The sequence below is a fragment of the Rhinoderma darwinii genome, chromosome 1 (assembly GCF_050947455.1).
Source record: "Rhinoderma darwinii isolate aRhiDar2 chromosome 1, aRhiDar2.hap1, whole genome shotgun sequence".
NCBI classification, from domain to species: domain Eukaryota; kingdom Metazoa; phylum Chordata; class Amphibia; order Anura; family Rhinodermatidae; genus Rhinoderma; species Rhinoderma darwinii.
The window spans coordinates 138,475,503-138,490,868 of NC_134687.1; positions in this window are offsets into that span (position 1 = coordinate 138,475,503).

Consider the following 15,366-nt stretch of genomic DNA (forward strand, 5'->3'; position numbering starts at 1 on the left):
TTTATCATATTTTTAGCAAGTCCAGTTTTCTTCTGAAAGTTTCTTGAATAAGATGGAACAAAATAAAATCAGCACTTTTTTAGCAAATGCGTCAGTTTAGGCTAGTATTTTTCACACACGGTATAGACCACGGACAAAATTCATCTCCTTTCACGTTCTTCCACTTCTCCCGTGCATGGGGATACCAAATATGTGTGCCTTATTCGCTGTGCGGGCATGTGCCAGGGCTTGGCATAAAAGGAGGCTTTTTGGTCCAGGAATTTTGCATTTGATTTTATAGCAGCATACTGTTTTCTGGGGGGTGTAATGCTGCTGAAACATTAGAATCACCCCATAAATGACTTAATTCACACAAGTAGACCCCACAAGGTTTCCTTCAAGGGGTTTATCATATTTTTAGACAGTCCAGTTTTCTTCTGAAAGTTTCTTGAATAAGATGGAACAAAATAAAATTACCTTTTTTTTTTAACAATTGCGCCAGTTTATGCTAGCTTTTTCACACACAAAATGGACCACGGACAAAATTCATCGCATTTCACATTCTTCCACTTCTCCCGTGCATGGGGATACCAAATATGTGTGCTTTATTCACGGGCATGTGCCAGGGCTTGGCATAAAAGGAGGCTTTTTGGCCTTTTCGGTCCAGGAATTCTGCACTTGATTTTATAGCAGCATACTGTTTTCTGGGGGGCCTAATGCTGCTGAAACATTAGAAACACCCCATAAATGACTTCATTCACACAAGTAGACCCCACAAGGTTTCCTTCAAGGGGTTTATCATATTTTTAGACAGTCCCGTTTTCTTCTGAAAGTTTCTTGAATAAGATGGATCAAAATAAAATTAGCAATTTTTTAGCAAATGCGTCAGTTTATACCAGCATTTTTCACACACGGTATAGACCACGGTCAAAATTAATCTCCGTTCACATTCTGCCACTTCTCCCGTGCATGGGGATACCAAATATGTGGCCTTATTTATCACATAGAGATGTAGGAGGGCGGACGATAGAAGAAGATTATTTCACAAATCGCTTTTTTTCAAAGCTGGTTTTACAAAACTCAACAGAGTTTCTATAACACTTCCAAAATATCTGCTCTTGAAGCAGAGATCCCAAAATATTCATCTAGCGGTATAATGGGAATTTATTTTTTGGGGTTTTCTAAAATAAGAAATTTCAGGTTAATGCAAATGGAGCTCTCCAGCAGATGAACTTTAGAAAACATCAAACATGACATCCACCCCCCACCCATTCCCTCCCTCACCCTTGGAGTAAAATCAGGGGAAAAATAAAAACGTAATGTAGGGCAAATATATTTTCAACAAATTAACTAAAATCTAATAATTCAGAACAGTGTGGTATTTTTTAAAACATGGCTCAATGCACAGGCCTGGTTGCGAGGGACATGAGGGACAGAAATATCGGGAATCTTTGCGGTGCCCGTCTTTTCTGCAGACGCGGCACTTTTTCTGGGGGTTGCTTCTGGTTGCTGTTGGGGGAATCCGACTGACGAAGTGTCTTTCAGTCAGTCGCGTGACATCCTCAGACTGGGGGCATTCTCGGGTGTCCTGAACATCAAAAATGAGGCCTTCAATAATTTTCTCCTGGAAATCCAGGTATGTGTCTCTGCCTCTGTTTTTTTTATAGAGCACAAATGAGTTGTGGATGGCCACCTGTAACAAATAAATGGCCACCTTTTTGTACCAGGTTTTAGTTTTGCGTTTTACTAAATAGGGCTGTAAAACCTGGTCGCTTAAATCCACCCCCCCCATGTACTTGTTATATTCGGACACGCTCACTGGTTTGTGCTTGTCCGATGTTGCCCCTCTTTCCCTCACTGCCACTGTTCCTGCGGTATGAATCGTGCTTAGCACATACACATCTTTGCGATCCCTGAACTTGACCGCCAGCAATTCCTCAGATGCATAAGCACAGGAGTCCCCCTTTACCATGCGCTTCCCCACTAATTGCTGTGGAAAACCAATTCTGTTTTTGCGCATGGTACCACATGCCCCAGTCCTTGCAGCATGCAAATGCCTAAACAGGGGCACACTGGAATAAAAATTATCACAGTACAGGTGGTACCCCTTGTGAAGCAGAGGCTGCATTATCTCCCACACGATCTTACTGCTGGTGGAAAGATCAGGGGGGCATCCAGGAACATTTATTGTGCGGTCCCGCCCTTCATAAATCCTGAAGGCGGTGGTATATCCTGACCCGCTTTCACACAATTTGTAGAGCTTAACGCCATATCTTGCCCTTTTTGAAGGTAGATATTGGCGAAAGCTAAGTCTGCCATGGAAGTTGAGGAGGGATTCGTCCACACTTACATTCTGCTCAGGGGTGTAGAGTTGCAGAAATAAATTATTCAGGGAATTTATTAGCGGTCTTATTTTGAACAACCGATCCCGGTTTGCATCGGTACTTGGGGGGGCCTGTGCGTTGTCATTGAAGTGGAGGAACCTCATTATTGTCTCATAACGAGACCTGGGCATTACTGCAGAATATACTGGGGTGGCTTGGGCGGGTCTTGTTGACCAGTAAGACCTAATGGAGGGCTTTTTGACAATACCCATATTTAGGGTGAGCCCCAAAAAATTTTTTAATTCCTGCAAATTGGTGGGCGTCCAATCTCTGGCATGGGTGGATGAAGGTTTCTGCCTTATATATTGCGTGGCATATAAATTTGTTTCGTGGACAATCTGATTTAGGATGTCGTCCGTTATAAATAAATGGAAGTAATCCATTTGGACAAAATTTGTATTGTCCACGGTTATGCCAGGAGTGGCCGTAAATCCGTGGATTCTAGGCCCAAAAGATGGGGCAGGTGCCCATACAAGAGCCTGGACTGGAGGGACCAGGCTGTCCCGTGCTACAGCGCTACTTGGCCCTGCACTTTCATGTTCTGCAGTTTCGACTGCATCAGGGACAACGTCCCCTGAAGATGAACCTGAAGTGACGCTGTCATCGTCACTACCTAAAACAGGTTCCATCTCGGACGCCATCTCTGATGCGGTCTCCGACTCAGACCACAGCATGGCGTATGCCTCCCCGGCGCTAAACAACTTCCTCGCCATAACGTAACTAACACTAACACTAACTAAACAAATTTTTTTTTTTTTTTTTTTTTTTTATAAAACACACAAACTAACTGCTATATATATCTACACTACCGCTAACAAAAAAATAAACCGCTATTGCTATATATATTATATATATGTGGATATATATATAATTATATACTCCCTACCTGCCTATTCTAATAGAATAAAAGAAAGAAAGGTAGATAGATAGAAAAAAAGATAGATGGATAGATAGATTGTATAGATAGATAGAAATCTATCTATACAGAGAATGTTTTAGTGTAACTGTATTTTTTTTCACTGTATTCTTCTGGCAGCAATTCTCCCGAGTCTCTTCTTCTCCTCAAACTGAAACAATGTTTGAGGAGAAGAAAAGAGGCAGGAGATTTACTGCCAGAAAAGTCAAAATAAAACAAATGTGGTCGCTGTGATAGGTTTTCACAGCGACCACATGATCAGGGACCATCAGATTGGTCCCTGATACTCTGCCCAGTGCCCAGAGCTGTTGGTAACAGCGAGGGCACAGGGCTGTGTGCACGCGATCGCGTGCACACTGTTTTCTATGCAGAAATGCATGTGATCGCTGTGATTGGTTGTCACAGCGATCACATGTTCAGGGGCCAAAAGATTGACCCCTGACATTCTGCCCAGTGCCCATGGCTGTTAGCAACAGCCAGGGCATAGAGCTGTGTGCACGCGATCGCGCGTGCACAGTCTCTGAAGTGCGGCCGTATATATACTATACGCCGGACTTTAGAGACCCTGGCCGCTGGCCGTATATTTACGGCCAGCGGTCGGGAACCTGTTAAAAAAAGGGCTTTTGAAATTTTCTTAAAAATATGAGAAATTGCTGTTTATGTTCTAAGCCTTGTAACGTCCAAAAAAAATAAAAAATGTTCAAAAAACGATGGCAATCTAAAATAGACATATGGGAAATGTGAACTAGTAACTATTTTGGGTGGTATAACTGTCTGTTTTACAAGCAGATGCATTTAAATTCTGAAAAATGCTATTTTTTCAAAATTATCTCTAAATTTTGCAATTTTTCACCAATAAACACTGAATATATCGACCAAATTTTACCACGAACATGAAGCCCAATGTGTCACGAGAAAACAATCTCAGAATCGCTTGGATAGGTTTAAGCATTCCGACGTTATTACCACATAAAGTGAAATATGTCATATTTGAAAAATGGGCTCTGAGCCTTAAAGAGGCTCTGTCACCAGATTTTGCAACCCCTATCTGCTATTGCAGCAGATAGGCGCTGCAATGTAGATTACAGTAACGTTTTTATTTTTAAAAAACAAGCATTTTTGGCCAAGTTATGACCATTTTTGTAGTTATGCAAATGAGGCTTGCAAAAGTCCAAGTGGGTGTGTTTAAAAGTAAAAGTCCAAGTGGGCGTTTATTATGTGCGTACATCGGGGCGTTTTTAATACTTTTACTAGCTGGGCGCTCTGAAGAGAAGTATCATCCACTTCTCTTCAGAACGCCCAGCTTCTGGCAGTGCAGATCTGTGACGTCACTCACAGGTCCTGCATCGTGTCGGCCACATCGGCACCAGAGGCTTCAGTTGATTCTGCAGCAGCATCGGCGTTAGCAGGTAAGTCGATGTAGCTACTTACCTGCAAACGCTGATGCTGCTGCAGAATCAACTGTAGCCTCTGGTGCCGATGTGGCCGACACGATGCAGGACCTGTGAGTGACGTCACAGATCTGCACTGCCAGAAGCTGGGTGTTCTGAAGAGAAGTGAATGATACTTCTCTTCAGAGCGCCCAGCTAGTAAAAGTATTAAAAACGCCCCGATGTACGCACATAATACACGCCCACTTGGACTTTTACTTTTAAACACACCCACTTGGACTTTTGCAAGCCTCATTTGCATAACTACAAAAATTGTCATAACTTGGCCAAAAATGCTCGTTTTTTAAATATAAAAACGTTACTGTAATCTACATTGCAGCGCCTATCTGCTGCAATAGCAGATAGGGGTTGCAAAATCTGGTGACAGAGCCTCTTTAAGGCCAAAACTAGGCTGCATCCTTAAGAGGTTAATGGACAACGGGGCATGTTTTTTTACTTTTTGACCAAGTGGGCGTTGTGGAGAGAAGTGTATGACGCTGACCAATCTGTGTCATACACTTCTCCCCATTCATTTACACAGCACATAGTAAACTTACTAGATCACTATGTGCAGCCACATACACACAGATTAACATTACTCAAGTGTCCTGACAATGAATAGGCATCACCTCCATCCAGGACGTGATGTCTATTCAAAATCCTGACACTTCGGTAATGTATGCGTGAGATTTACAGCAAGGCAAGCGTAATCTCGTGAGATTACGCTGTAAACGGTCATTTAAAACGAGATTACGCTTGCCTTGCGTTAAATCTCACACAAACATTACCGAAGTGTCAGGATTTTGAATAGACATCACGTCCTGGATGGAGGTGATGGCTATTCATTGTCAGGACACTTGAGTAATGTTAATCTGTGTGTATGTGGCTGCACATAGTGATCTAGTAAGTTTAAGTTTACTATGTGCTGTGTAAATGAATGGGGAGAAGTGTATGACGCTGATTGGTCAAACACGCCCAGTTGTCCATTAAGAAAGTAATTAGCATAAAGCTAATATAGGTCATAACTCCGTCAAAAAGTATCGTTTTTCTAAATAAAAAACACTGCTGTAATCTACATTACAGCGCCGATCACATTATGTACAACATAGGCAACTTATAATGTGGTTGTCACGACGCGGGGTGTGGACCCACTGGGCCGTACCGCGTAGCGGGGTAGCAGCTGGCCAACTAGGTACAAAACAATGTCTATAGTCGAAACGGGTACCTGAGGCAATAGTAGACAGTGGCAGGATCACGACTTGGCTTTCACAGCAGGTGACGCCGCGGATTCAGCGGGAAGGCACGACTTGGCTTTCACAGCAGGTGACGCCGCGGATGCAGCGGGAAGGCACGACTTGGCTTTCACAGCAGGTGACGCCGCGGATGCAGCGGGAAGGCACGACTTGGCTTTCACAGCAGGTAACGATAGTACGGGATACAGGGTACAGGCAGCAGGAACGGGCAACACTGGGAACTGGAAAACACTGGGAGACCTTTAGCAAGACAGACTAGGGTATACAACAATGCTCAGGCAAGGAACCAGTGGGCAGAGCTCATTTTTATAGTCCAGCAGCCATTTGGGCTAATAACTGATTACTGGCAGCTGGACGCGTACTGGCCCTTTAAGGCCGTGCACGCGCGGGCGCCCTGCGGGGAACGGCGCGAGGACCCGGAAGACAGTGCCGGCGCCTGCCAGAGGGAGGAGGATGCCGAGCAGAGAGGTGTCCATGGCCGGGATCGTCAGGGGGTGAGTTAGAACGGCGATCCCCGGCCATGGACGTAACAGTATCCCCCCTCTTACGCCCCCTCCTCTTGGGACCAAATCCCCTCCAATCCACCAAGTAAAATGTCCTGCCTCCTACTTTCTTGGTGGCCAGGATCTCCCTCACTTCAAAAGTTCCGGATGAACTGCCAGGAGCCACTGCGGAACTAGGAGTCCTTGAGTAGCGGTTTAGAACCACGGGTTTTAGCAAGGAGACGTGGAAGGAATTAGGGATCTTGAGGGTAGGAGGCAGTCGAAGCTTGTACGACACAGGATTGATCTGCAGCAGAATCTCGAAGGGTCCAAGGAACCTGGGGGCAAACTTGCAAGATGGCACCCTCAGCCGGATATTCCTGGAAGACAGCCAGACCTTTGTACCTGGAAGAAACTGGGGAGGTTCTCGTCTTCTAGTGTCTGCCTTTCTCTTCATGCGGTCCACCGCCAGCAGAATAGAAGACCGTGTCTGCTGCCATATTTGCAGAAAGTTCCTGAAGGTAGAATCGGCTGCAGGCACCTGAGACATAGTAGAGCCGGGCAGGGGTATTCGAGGATGTTGGCCATAGACTATAAAGAACGGACTGGAAGTGGTGGACTCACTGGTATGGTTATTATAAGAGAACTCCGCCCACGGAAGCAGCTGCACCCAGTCATCATGTCTTCTGGAAACAAAGTGGCGTAGGTAGTTCTCCATAATTTCATTAATCCTCTCAACTTGCCCATTGGACTGAGGGTGATAAGCTGAGGAGAAGTCCAACTTTACCCCGAGTAGGCCACAGAGTGCTCTCCAGAACTTAGAGGTGAACTGGACCCCTCGATCCGAGACAATATGCAGAGGTAATCCATGCAGACGGAAGATGTGTTGCATGAAGAGGTCAGCCAGTCGAGCGGCAGAAGGCAGGCCAGTCAGGGGAACAAAATGAGCCATCTTTGAAAAACGATCCACCACCACCCAGATCACACTGCATCCTGCAGAGGGAGGCAGATCCGTAACAAAATCCATAGCAATATGCCGCCAGGGGGCCTCGGGCACCGGCAGTGGTTGGAGCAGACCGGCTGGTCTGGAGTGGGAACCCTTGTTGGCTGCACACACCGTACAGGAGGAGACAAAGTCTATGACGTCTTTGGGCAGCGTGGGCCACCAGAACTGACGGGCAATCAGGTCTCGGGTCTTACGGGCACCCGCATGTCCTGCCAGCTTGGAACAGTGACCCCAGCGAAGGATTCTTCCTCTGTCTGCCAGCCGTACGAAAGTTTTTCCTGGGGGAATGCCTCTAACCTGCAGAGGGTTGACAGGGTAGATGCAGGAGGGATCGATAATATTCTGTGAGGACTCCACAGTGTCCTCTGTTTCAAAAGACCTAGACAAGGCATCGGCCCTCACATTCTTGTCGGCAGGTCGGTAGTGGAGTTCGAACTGGAACCGTGCAAAAAACAATGACCATCTGGCTTGACGAGGATTCAGTCGTTGAGCCGTCTGTAGATAGGTCAAGTTCTTGTGGTCCGTGAAGACCAGGATAGGATGAGCTGCGCCTTCCAGTAGGTGTCTCCATTCCTGCAGAGCCATCTTGATGGCCAGTAACTCCCGGTCCCCAATCGAGTAGTTGCGCTTTGCAGAAGAAAACAGCTTGGAGTAGTAACCACATACCATCGTCTTGCCTTTCGAACCCCTCTGGTACAATAGAGCCCCAGCACCAATAGAGGAGGCGTCCACCTCTAACGAAAACTGCAGAGACACATCAGGATGGTGCAGAATGGAGGCAGACGTGAAGGCTTTCTTTAAGGTTTCAAATGCGATCTCCGCCTCTGGAGTCCATACTTTGGCATTCATACCCTTTTTAGTAAGGGTGGAGATGGGAGCTGTCAGAGAAGAGAAGTTGGGGATGAATAGTCTGTAGAAGTTGGCGAATCCCAGGAAGCGTTGTATGGCCCTTAAGCCTTGGGGACGTGGCCACTCCAGGACAGCCTTGACCTTCTCAGGATCCATCTTGAGACCCTGATCAGAGATAATGTAGCCCAGGAAGGGAAGAGACTTTTCTTGGAACACACACTTCTCCAACTTGGCGTAGAGATGATTCTCTCTTAATCTAAGCAACACCTGGCGGACATGGCCCTGATGAGTCACAAGATCTGGGGAAAAAATCAAGATATCATCGAGGTACACCACAACACAGACATAGAGAAGGTCACGAAATATGTCATTCACAAATTCTTGAAATACTGCGGGAGCGTTACACAGGCCGAAGGGCATGACCAAATATTCGTAGTGTCCATCACGTGTGTTAAAGGCAGTCTTCCACTCGTCTCCCTGACGGATCCGGATTAGATTGTAGGCCCCCGCAGGTCAAGCTTGGAAAATTTTTTCGCCCCCCTTATACGATCAAAGAGCTCAGAAATCAACGGCAAGGGGTACCTGTTCTTCACCGTGATCTTATTGAGACCCCGGTAGTCAATACAGGGTCGAAGGGATCCATCCTTCTTTTCGACAAAGAAAAACCCGGCTCCGGCCGGGGATGAAGACTTTCGTATGAAGCCCCTCTCTAGATTCTCTTTAATGTAGGCCGACATAGACTGGGTCTCTGGCAAGGAAAGAGGGTATACTCTACCGCGAGGAGGAGAAGAGTCAGGAATCAAGTCGAAAGGATAGTCGTATTCTCGATGTGGTGGCAATATCTCTGCCTCCTCTTTGTCGAAGACATCAGCGAACTGAGAGTAACAAGGAGGTAGCCCAGACAATGACTGAGGCGAAGAAGGCTGGGATGGAAGGACATGACCCAGACAGTGGTCTAGACACTTGGGACCCCACTGAAGAACCTCTCCAGAGTTCCAATTCAGGACTGGGGCGTGAAGACGGAGCCAAGGCAAGCCCAGCAGCACGGGGTTGACGGCCTTGGACAGGACATACAGAGAGATCAGCTCGGAATGAAGAGCTCCCACCTGGAGTCTCAACGGCTTGGTCACAGACAATACTGGGTCAGGCAAAGGCAGTCCATCTACTGAGGCAACGATCAATGGTCTCTCCAGCAAAACAGTAGGCAACTGAAGGAGATCCACAAGGTCTTGACAGATGAAATTGGCTGCGGAGCCAGAGTCCAGGTAGGCAGAGACTGGATGAGGTCTCCCGCCAGTGACAATGGTTACAGGAATGAACAGCTTGGACGAGAATTCTCTATCAAGTGCAGTAGCGCCCAGGGTTGTCTCTCCAACCAATCCCAGACATTGGGGTTTCTTAGGCCTCTGGGGACACAGACGCACGACATGGCCAGCGAGGCCGCAATACAGACAGAGTCCAGAGGTGCGCCTGGGCTGTTTCTCCTGATCAGACAGTTTAAGCCGATCCACCTGCATCGGGACCTCGGACGCAGCAGAAGAACAGGGCAAGAGGGGTCGCTGGAAGTTGAGCGCCAGTCTAGGAAGCCGTCTCTCCTGAAGAATCTCTTGGGATCTCTCTCTGAGCCTTATGTCTACGCGGCTAGCCAGCTGAATCAGATCATCCAGGGCAGCTGGGAGATCTCGAGCAGCCAGTTCGTCTTTAATCTCAGGCGATAGGCCATGCCAGAAGGATGCTACCAAGGCCTCATTATTCCAAGACAATTCTCCTGCCAGAGTCCGGAACTGGATGGTGTATTCGCCCACGGAGACGTCCTCCTGACGCAGGTTAAAAATAGCAGTAGCAGCCGATGAGGCTCGTCCAGGCTCCTCAAATACTGAACGGAAAAACCGCACAAACCCCAGGAAGTCTCTGGTTACGGGTCCCTGTCGTTCCCAGATTGGGTTTGCCCACGCCAGGGCCTTGCTGGCGAGTAGGGATACAATAAAGGCGATCCTGGCTCCGTCCGAAGGAAATGCTTGGGCGTGCAGAGTGAAATGGATTTGGCATTGGTTCAGAGAACCGAGAGTCCGAACTGGAGCTGCCAGGAGGTGTAGCTGGAGGGTTGATCGGAGGAGTTTCACTAGGAGCGATGACGGACGAAACTAGTGCACCAAGATGCTGCGCCATGGAGTCTACTGACACAATGAGTTGATCCTGTCGCACTTGCAGATCCTGCAGGTCTGCCTGCATGGCTTGGGAGGATGACAGACTCTTGACTTGGCCAGCGGGGTCCATGGCCTGAGCGTACTGTCACGACGCGGGGTGTGGACCCACTGGGCCGTACCGCGTAGCGGGGTAGCAGCTGGCCAACTAGGTACAAAACAATGTCTATAGTTCGAAACGGGTACCTGAGGCAATAGTAGACAGTGGCAGGATCACGACTTGGCTTTCACAGAAGGTGACGCCGCGGATTCAGCGGGAAGGCACGACTTGGCTTTCACAGCAGGTGACGCCGCGGATGCAGCGGGAAGGCACGACTTGGCTTTCACAGCAGGTGACGCCGCGGATGCAGCGGGAAGGCACGACTTGGCTTTCACAGCAGGTAACGATAGTACGGGATACAGGGTACAGGCAGCAGTAACGGGCAACACTGGGAATTGGAAAACACTGGGAGACCTTTAGCAAGACAGACAAGGGTATACAACAACGCTCAGGCAAGGAACCAGTGGGAAGAGCTCATTTTTATAGTCCAGCAGCCATTTGGGCTAATAACTGATTACTGGCAGCTGGATGCGTACTGGCCCTTTAAGGCCGTGCACGCGCGGGCGCGCGCGCCCTGCGGGGAACGGCGCGAGGACCCGGAAGACAGTGCCGGCGCCTGCCAGAGGGAGGAGGACGCCGAGCAGAGAGGTGTCCATGGCCGGGATCGTCAGGGGGTGAGTTAGAACGGCGACCCCCGGCCATGGACGTAACAGTGGTGACAGAGCCTCTTTAAGACAAAATTTAAGGCAGAAAGACCCACAAAAGGGCAACAACTGAAGACAGCTGCAGTAAAGGCCTGGCAAGCATCACAAAGGAGGAAACCCAGCGTTTGGTGATGTCCATGGGTTCCAGACTTCAGGCAGTCATTGCCTGCAAAGGATTCTCTACAAAGTATTTAAAAAAAAACATTTTAATTATGGCAATGTTAATTTGTCCAATTACTTTTGAGCTGTGTAGAAAAATGGTTGCAATTCCTAAACGTTTCATAGGATATTTGTGTTCAACCCCTTGAATTAAACCTGAAAGTCTACACTTCAATTGCATCTCAGTTGTTTCATTTCAAATCCAATGTGGTGGCATGCAGAGCTCAAATCATGAAGATTGTGTTACTGTCCAAATAATTCTGGACCTAACTGTAGATATATGCCATTACATTAAAGTTAAAAAATAAATATTTAAAAATCCCCCTATGGAATAAAAAATAAATAAAAAAAAGTAATGTTAAATAAAAAGAAAAAAAGAAAAAAAATTTACATTTTTTACTATTAGTAAACCTTATAAAATGTAAGTCCCAAAATATAAAATAATAGACACATATTTGGTATCGTCACGACCGTAACAATCTGCACAACAAATGTATAGGTTCATTTATGATGATTAGTGTATGCTGTTAAAAAGGAAATGAAAACTGCAGTGGAACTGCTTTTTTTCCAAAATCAAAATTTATATAAATTAAACAATAATGTAAATGTACCAAAAAATGGGACCTACATAAAGTATAACTGGTCCTGCAAAAAAGAAAGTCTCCATGTCACCATGGAAAGGAGAGGGCATCCACTTTCCACACTTCCTGGGACTAAGTCCCTGAAACAAGTCGGTGAACCTACATTGTTTCGGATGCAAGGAGATCACTTTCTCTCTCCACAAAAGTCTGGACAGTGCTCCCGAATAATAGAAGTTTGAGTACCACTGTTGACAGTGACATTTTCTCTCTTGAGAGGGAATCCGCCAACTTGTTTGAGTGGTGTGGAACATAATGTGCTATTAAGTCCAGATTCTTATCTATTGCCCACCTTCACAAATTTAGAGGTTCTTGGATTTGGTTGTAATCTCAACTTTTCTGCCCTCAAAAATTGATATGGAGATTTGCGTCTGCACTTAGCCATCTCCCCCTAACTGCTTAGCTTTAGAACATAGCTCCCCATCACCTCAGTGATGGGTCTGACGTCACTATTATGTCCCAGAGGCTTCATCCGGATGGAATAGGGTTTAGGAAGTCCCAAATATATCACCTCCCTCATCTCCATCTGTACCTCCGAAGGTAGCGAGCTACTGATCTCCACTTTGTGCCCCTGTGTAGGGGAGCGGTCAACTAGAATTTGCATCTGGCAAAAACTGTTGGGAGCCGTTCTGAACACTGGTCGCGTAGTGACCAGCTTCCCTATCATGCTCGCCAAAGACCTAGTCTCTGGTTAAAATGCTTGAGAAATTGGCTAATAACTTTTTTTCATTTATCATACGTCCAGAGAGAACCCTAAGAACGTAAGGGATTTTGTGGGAAGGAGCACTGACTTTCCGACAGCAAAGCCGTTGTTTGTGAACAGTCGAAGAATACTGTCTCTCTGACCTATCAGGGCCTCTTCGTCTAAATGAAACAACTGGAGAAGTAGACCAGACAGGTTACTTCTATTGACCTGAGGTGTGACATTAAAATCCTTGATACCCAAGAGAAGGTATATGGGGTGTATGAGAGGCCAAACACCATCACATTATATTGGAACAACCTGCCCTTCCATCCGAATTGTAACAGGCATCTGCGCTTTGGCTTTGTTGAAATGGCATTAAACTCATCTTTCAAGTCAAATGTTTATAAGAAACATGTCCCTCTCCAGGATGAAACCGTTCCAAAATCCTTTCCAGACTGAACATTTTGGGTTTTATAAACGTGTTCAGTGCTAGAGAGATCGCTCTGTGAGGCAGGGAAGTCTCTAAGACCGGATCCAGGCTTGCCAGCATGACAGACTGAGTGGGTCTCCTCTGAAAAGGAAACTTTTCTAGAGGAGGTGGGAGGACCCACCAGTTTGAGGAACCCTTCCCCCATTGCTTTATAAATAAATGGGAAGGGAGAAGGGCTCTGGCTCACACTTGATTTAGATTTTGATAGGAAGACTGTCCGGAATCTCTGTTTGGAGTCTCAGGTCTGACCCTAGGACAGCCGAGCCTCAGAGCGAAAGGGCTCCTTGTTTCTTTTTAACTCCGCAAAGAATTTGTGAGCCCTATCTGCCTTGACCTCCCTGATAAACTCCAGGCCAAAAAACTATTAGTCTTCAAATAGGGGAACTTGTAAGACTTCAGGTCAACAATTGACATTCCCGCTGAAGTGAGCCAACGAGCCCTTATTACGTTCATCACAGAGTTGAATGCGTGGCAAGTCATTAACACTGCTCTGCTAGCCGCATCTAACAAGGCTAGATTAGAACAGCAACGCTCATGCGTTTTGGGATGATGACCCTTTACCCTCTTGTTTGGCCTTAGTCAGAGGAGTAGTAATTGACCGACTGTTCCGGTTATTTAAAATTCTTATGTTTTTCAGGGTCTGGTCCAGCCCGAAAACTGCCCCAGTGATAGATAATAAAGCAGGGTCTAGATCTGGCACAATTAGCCCTTGAATGTCAGGAATGCCAATGAAATTCCTTAACACAAACTTGTTCAACTTTAATCCTCTCACGCAGCCAATCTGTCTATTTACGTCACTACGGCTAATACATCATGGTGTAGTGATGTAAATATACGTGATCCACTTTATAGGCAGATTGTGCTGCATAGCGCTCTGCCATTAAAGAGATAGGGCTGACACTTCCTCTTAAAGTGAGAGGAAGCTGAAATGATAAACTCACTGTTACAAAATACGCTAAACACAGCGCTCAAGTAAGCACTGTCTTCTGCAATGGGACCCGAATGAAGGAAGCTTCCTTCCTGTATTCGGCTGTTGCCATAGAAATCTGTGACAGCTCAATGACGTCACTGGGTTCTAACAGTCTGATGGGGATAGGAGAATGCTTCCTAGAGGACATGTTCTGTGTCCTCCCAGAAATCCCCTGTATGTAGATCACTGATAATAGTCATCTAATGGCCAGCAGGCATGGGATTACAAAACATACTAGTATAATTATAAGCAAAATAACCATTGTCAAAAAACATGATATAAATAATAAATAGACACGACACTGGAGTGGTGCTAAAATTATTATGGCCACGGCCATTTATTAAAGTTACTATAAAATTGTATAATAAAAAACATTATTTTTATCATCCTGAAATACTACTAACCTGGCTTAGCCATAAACTCAATGTCACGGCGTGGGGTGTGGACCCACTGGGCCGTACCGCGTAGCGGGATAGCAGCTGGCCAACTAGGTACAAATCAATGTCTATAGTCCAGAAAGGGTACCTGAGGCAATGTATACAGTAGCGGAGACACAACTTGACTTTCACCGTAGATGGCACAGTAGATGCAGCGGAAGACACGACTTGACTTTCACAGTAGATGGCACAGTAGATACGATAGCATGGGATACAGGGTACAGACAGCAGGAACGGGTAACACTGGGAACTGGAAAACACTGGGATACCATTTGCAAGACAAACTTTAGGCATACAACGCTCAGGCAAGGATCAAGTGGGCAGAGCCCTTTTTATAGTCCAGCAGCATTCCGGGCTAATTATTGAAAAATAACAGCTGGACGCGTACTGGCGGGAACCAGTCCCAGAACCTGGAAGTGAGTGCCGGCGTCTCCCTGGAGGGAGATGTCACCGAGAACACAGATGTCCATGGCCGGGGCCGTCAGAGGGTAAGTCTGAACCTCGGCCATAGACGTTACACTCAAGCCTACCAGAAATAATATATATATGTCCACTCATACTGCTGAGCGACTTACCCCTTTCAACAAAAGGCCGTAGTAATAAATACAGTACAATCACAAAAATTAGGGAGGGAGGGCGGGGGCAGCGAACATTCATTTATTCCAGGAATATGTCAGAAGGTCTGCCAAGACCACTGCATATTCCTGGGTTATATCTACCTAACTAGTCACCTGTCCACA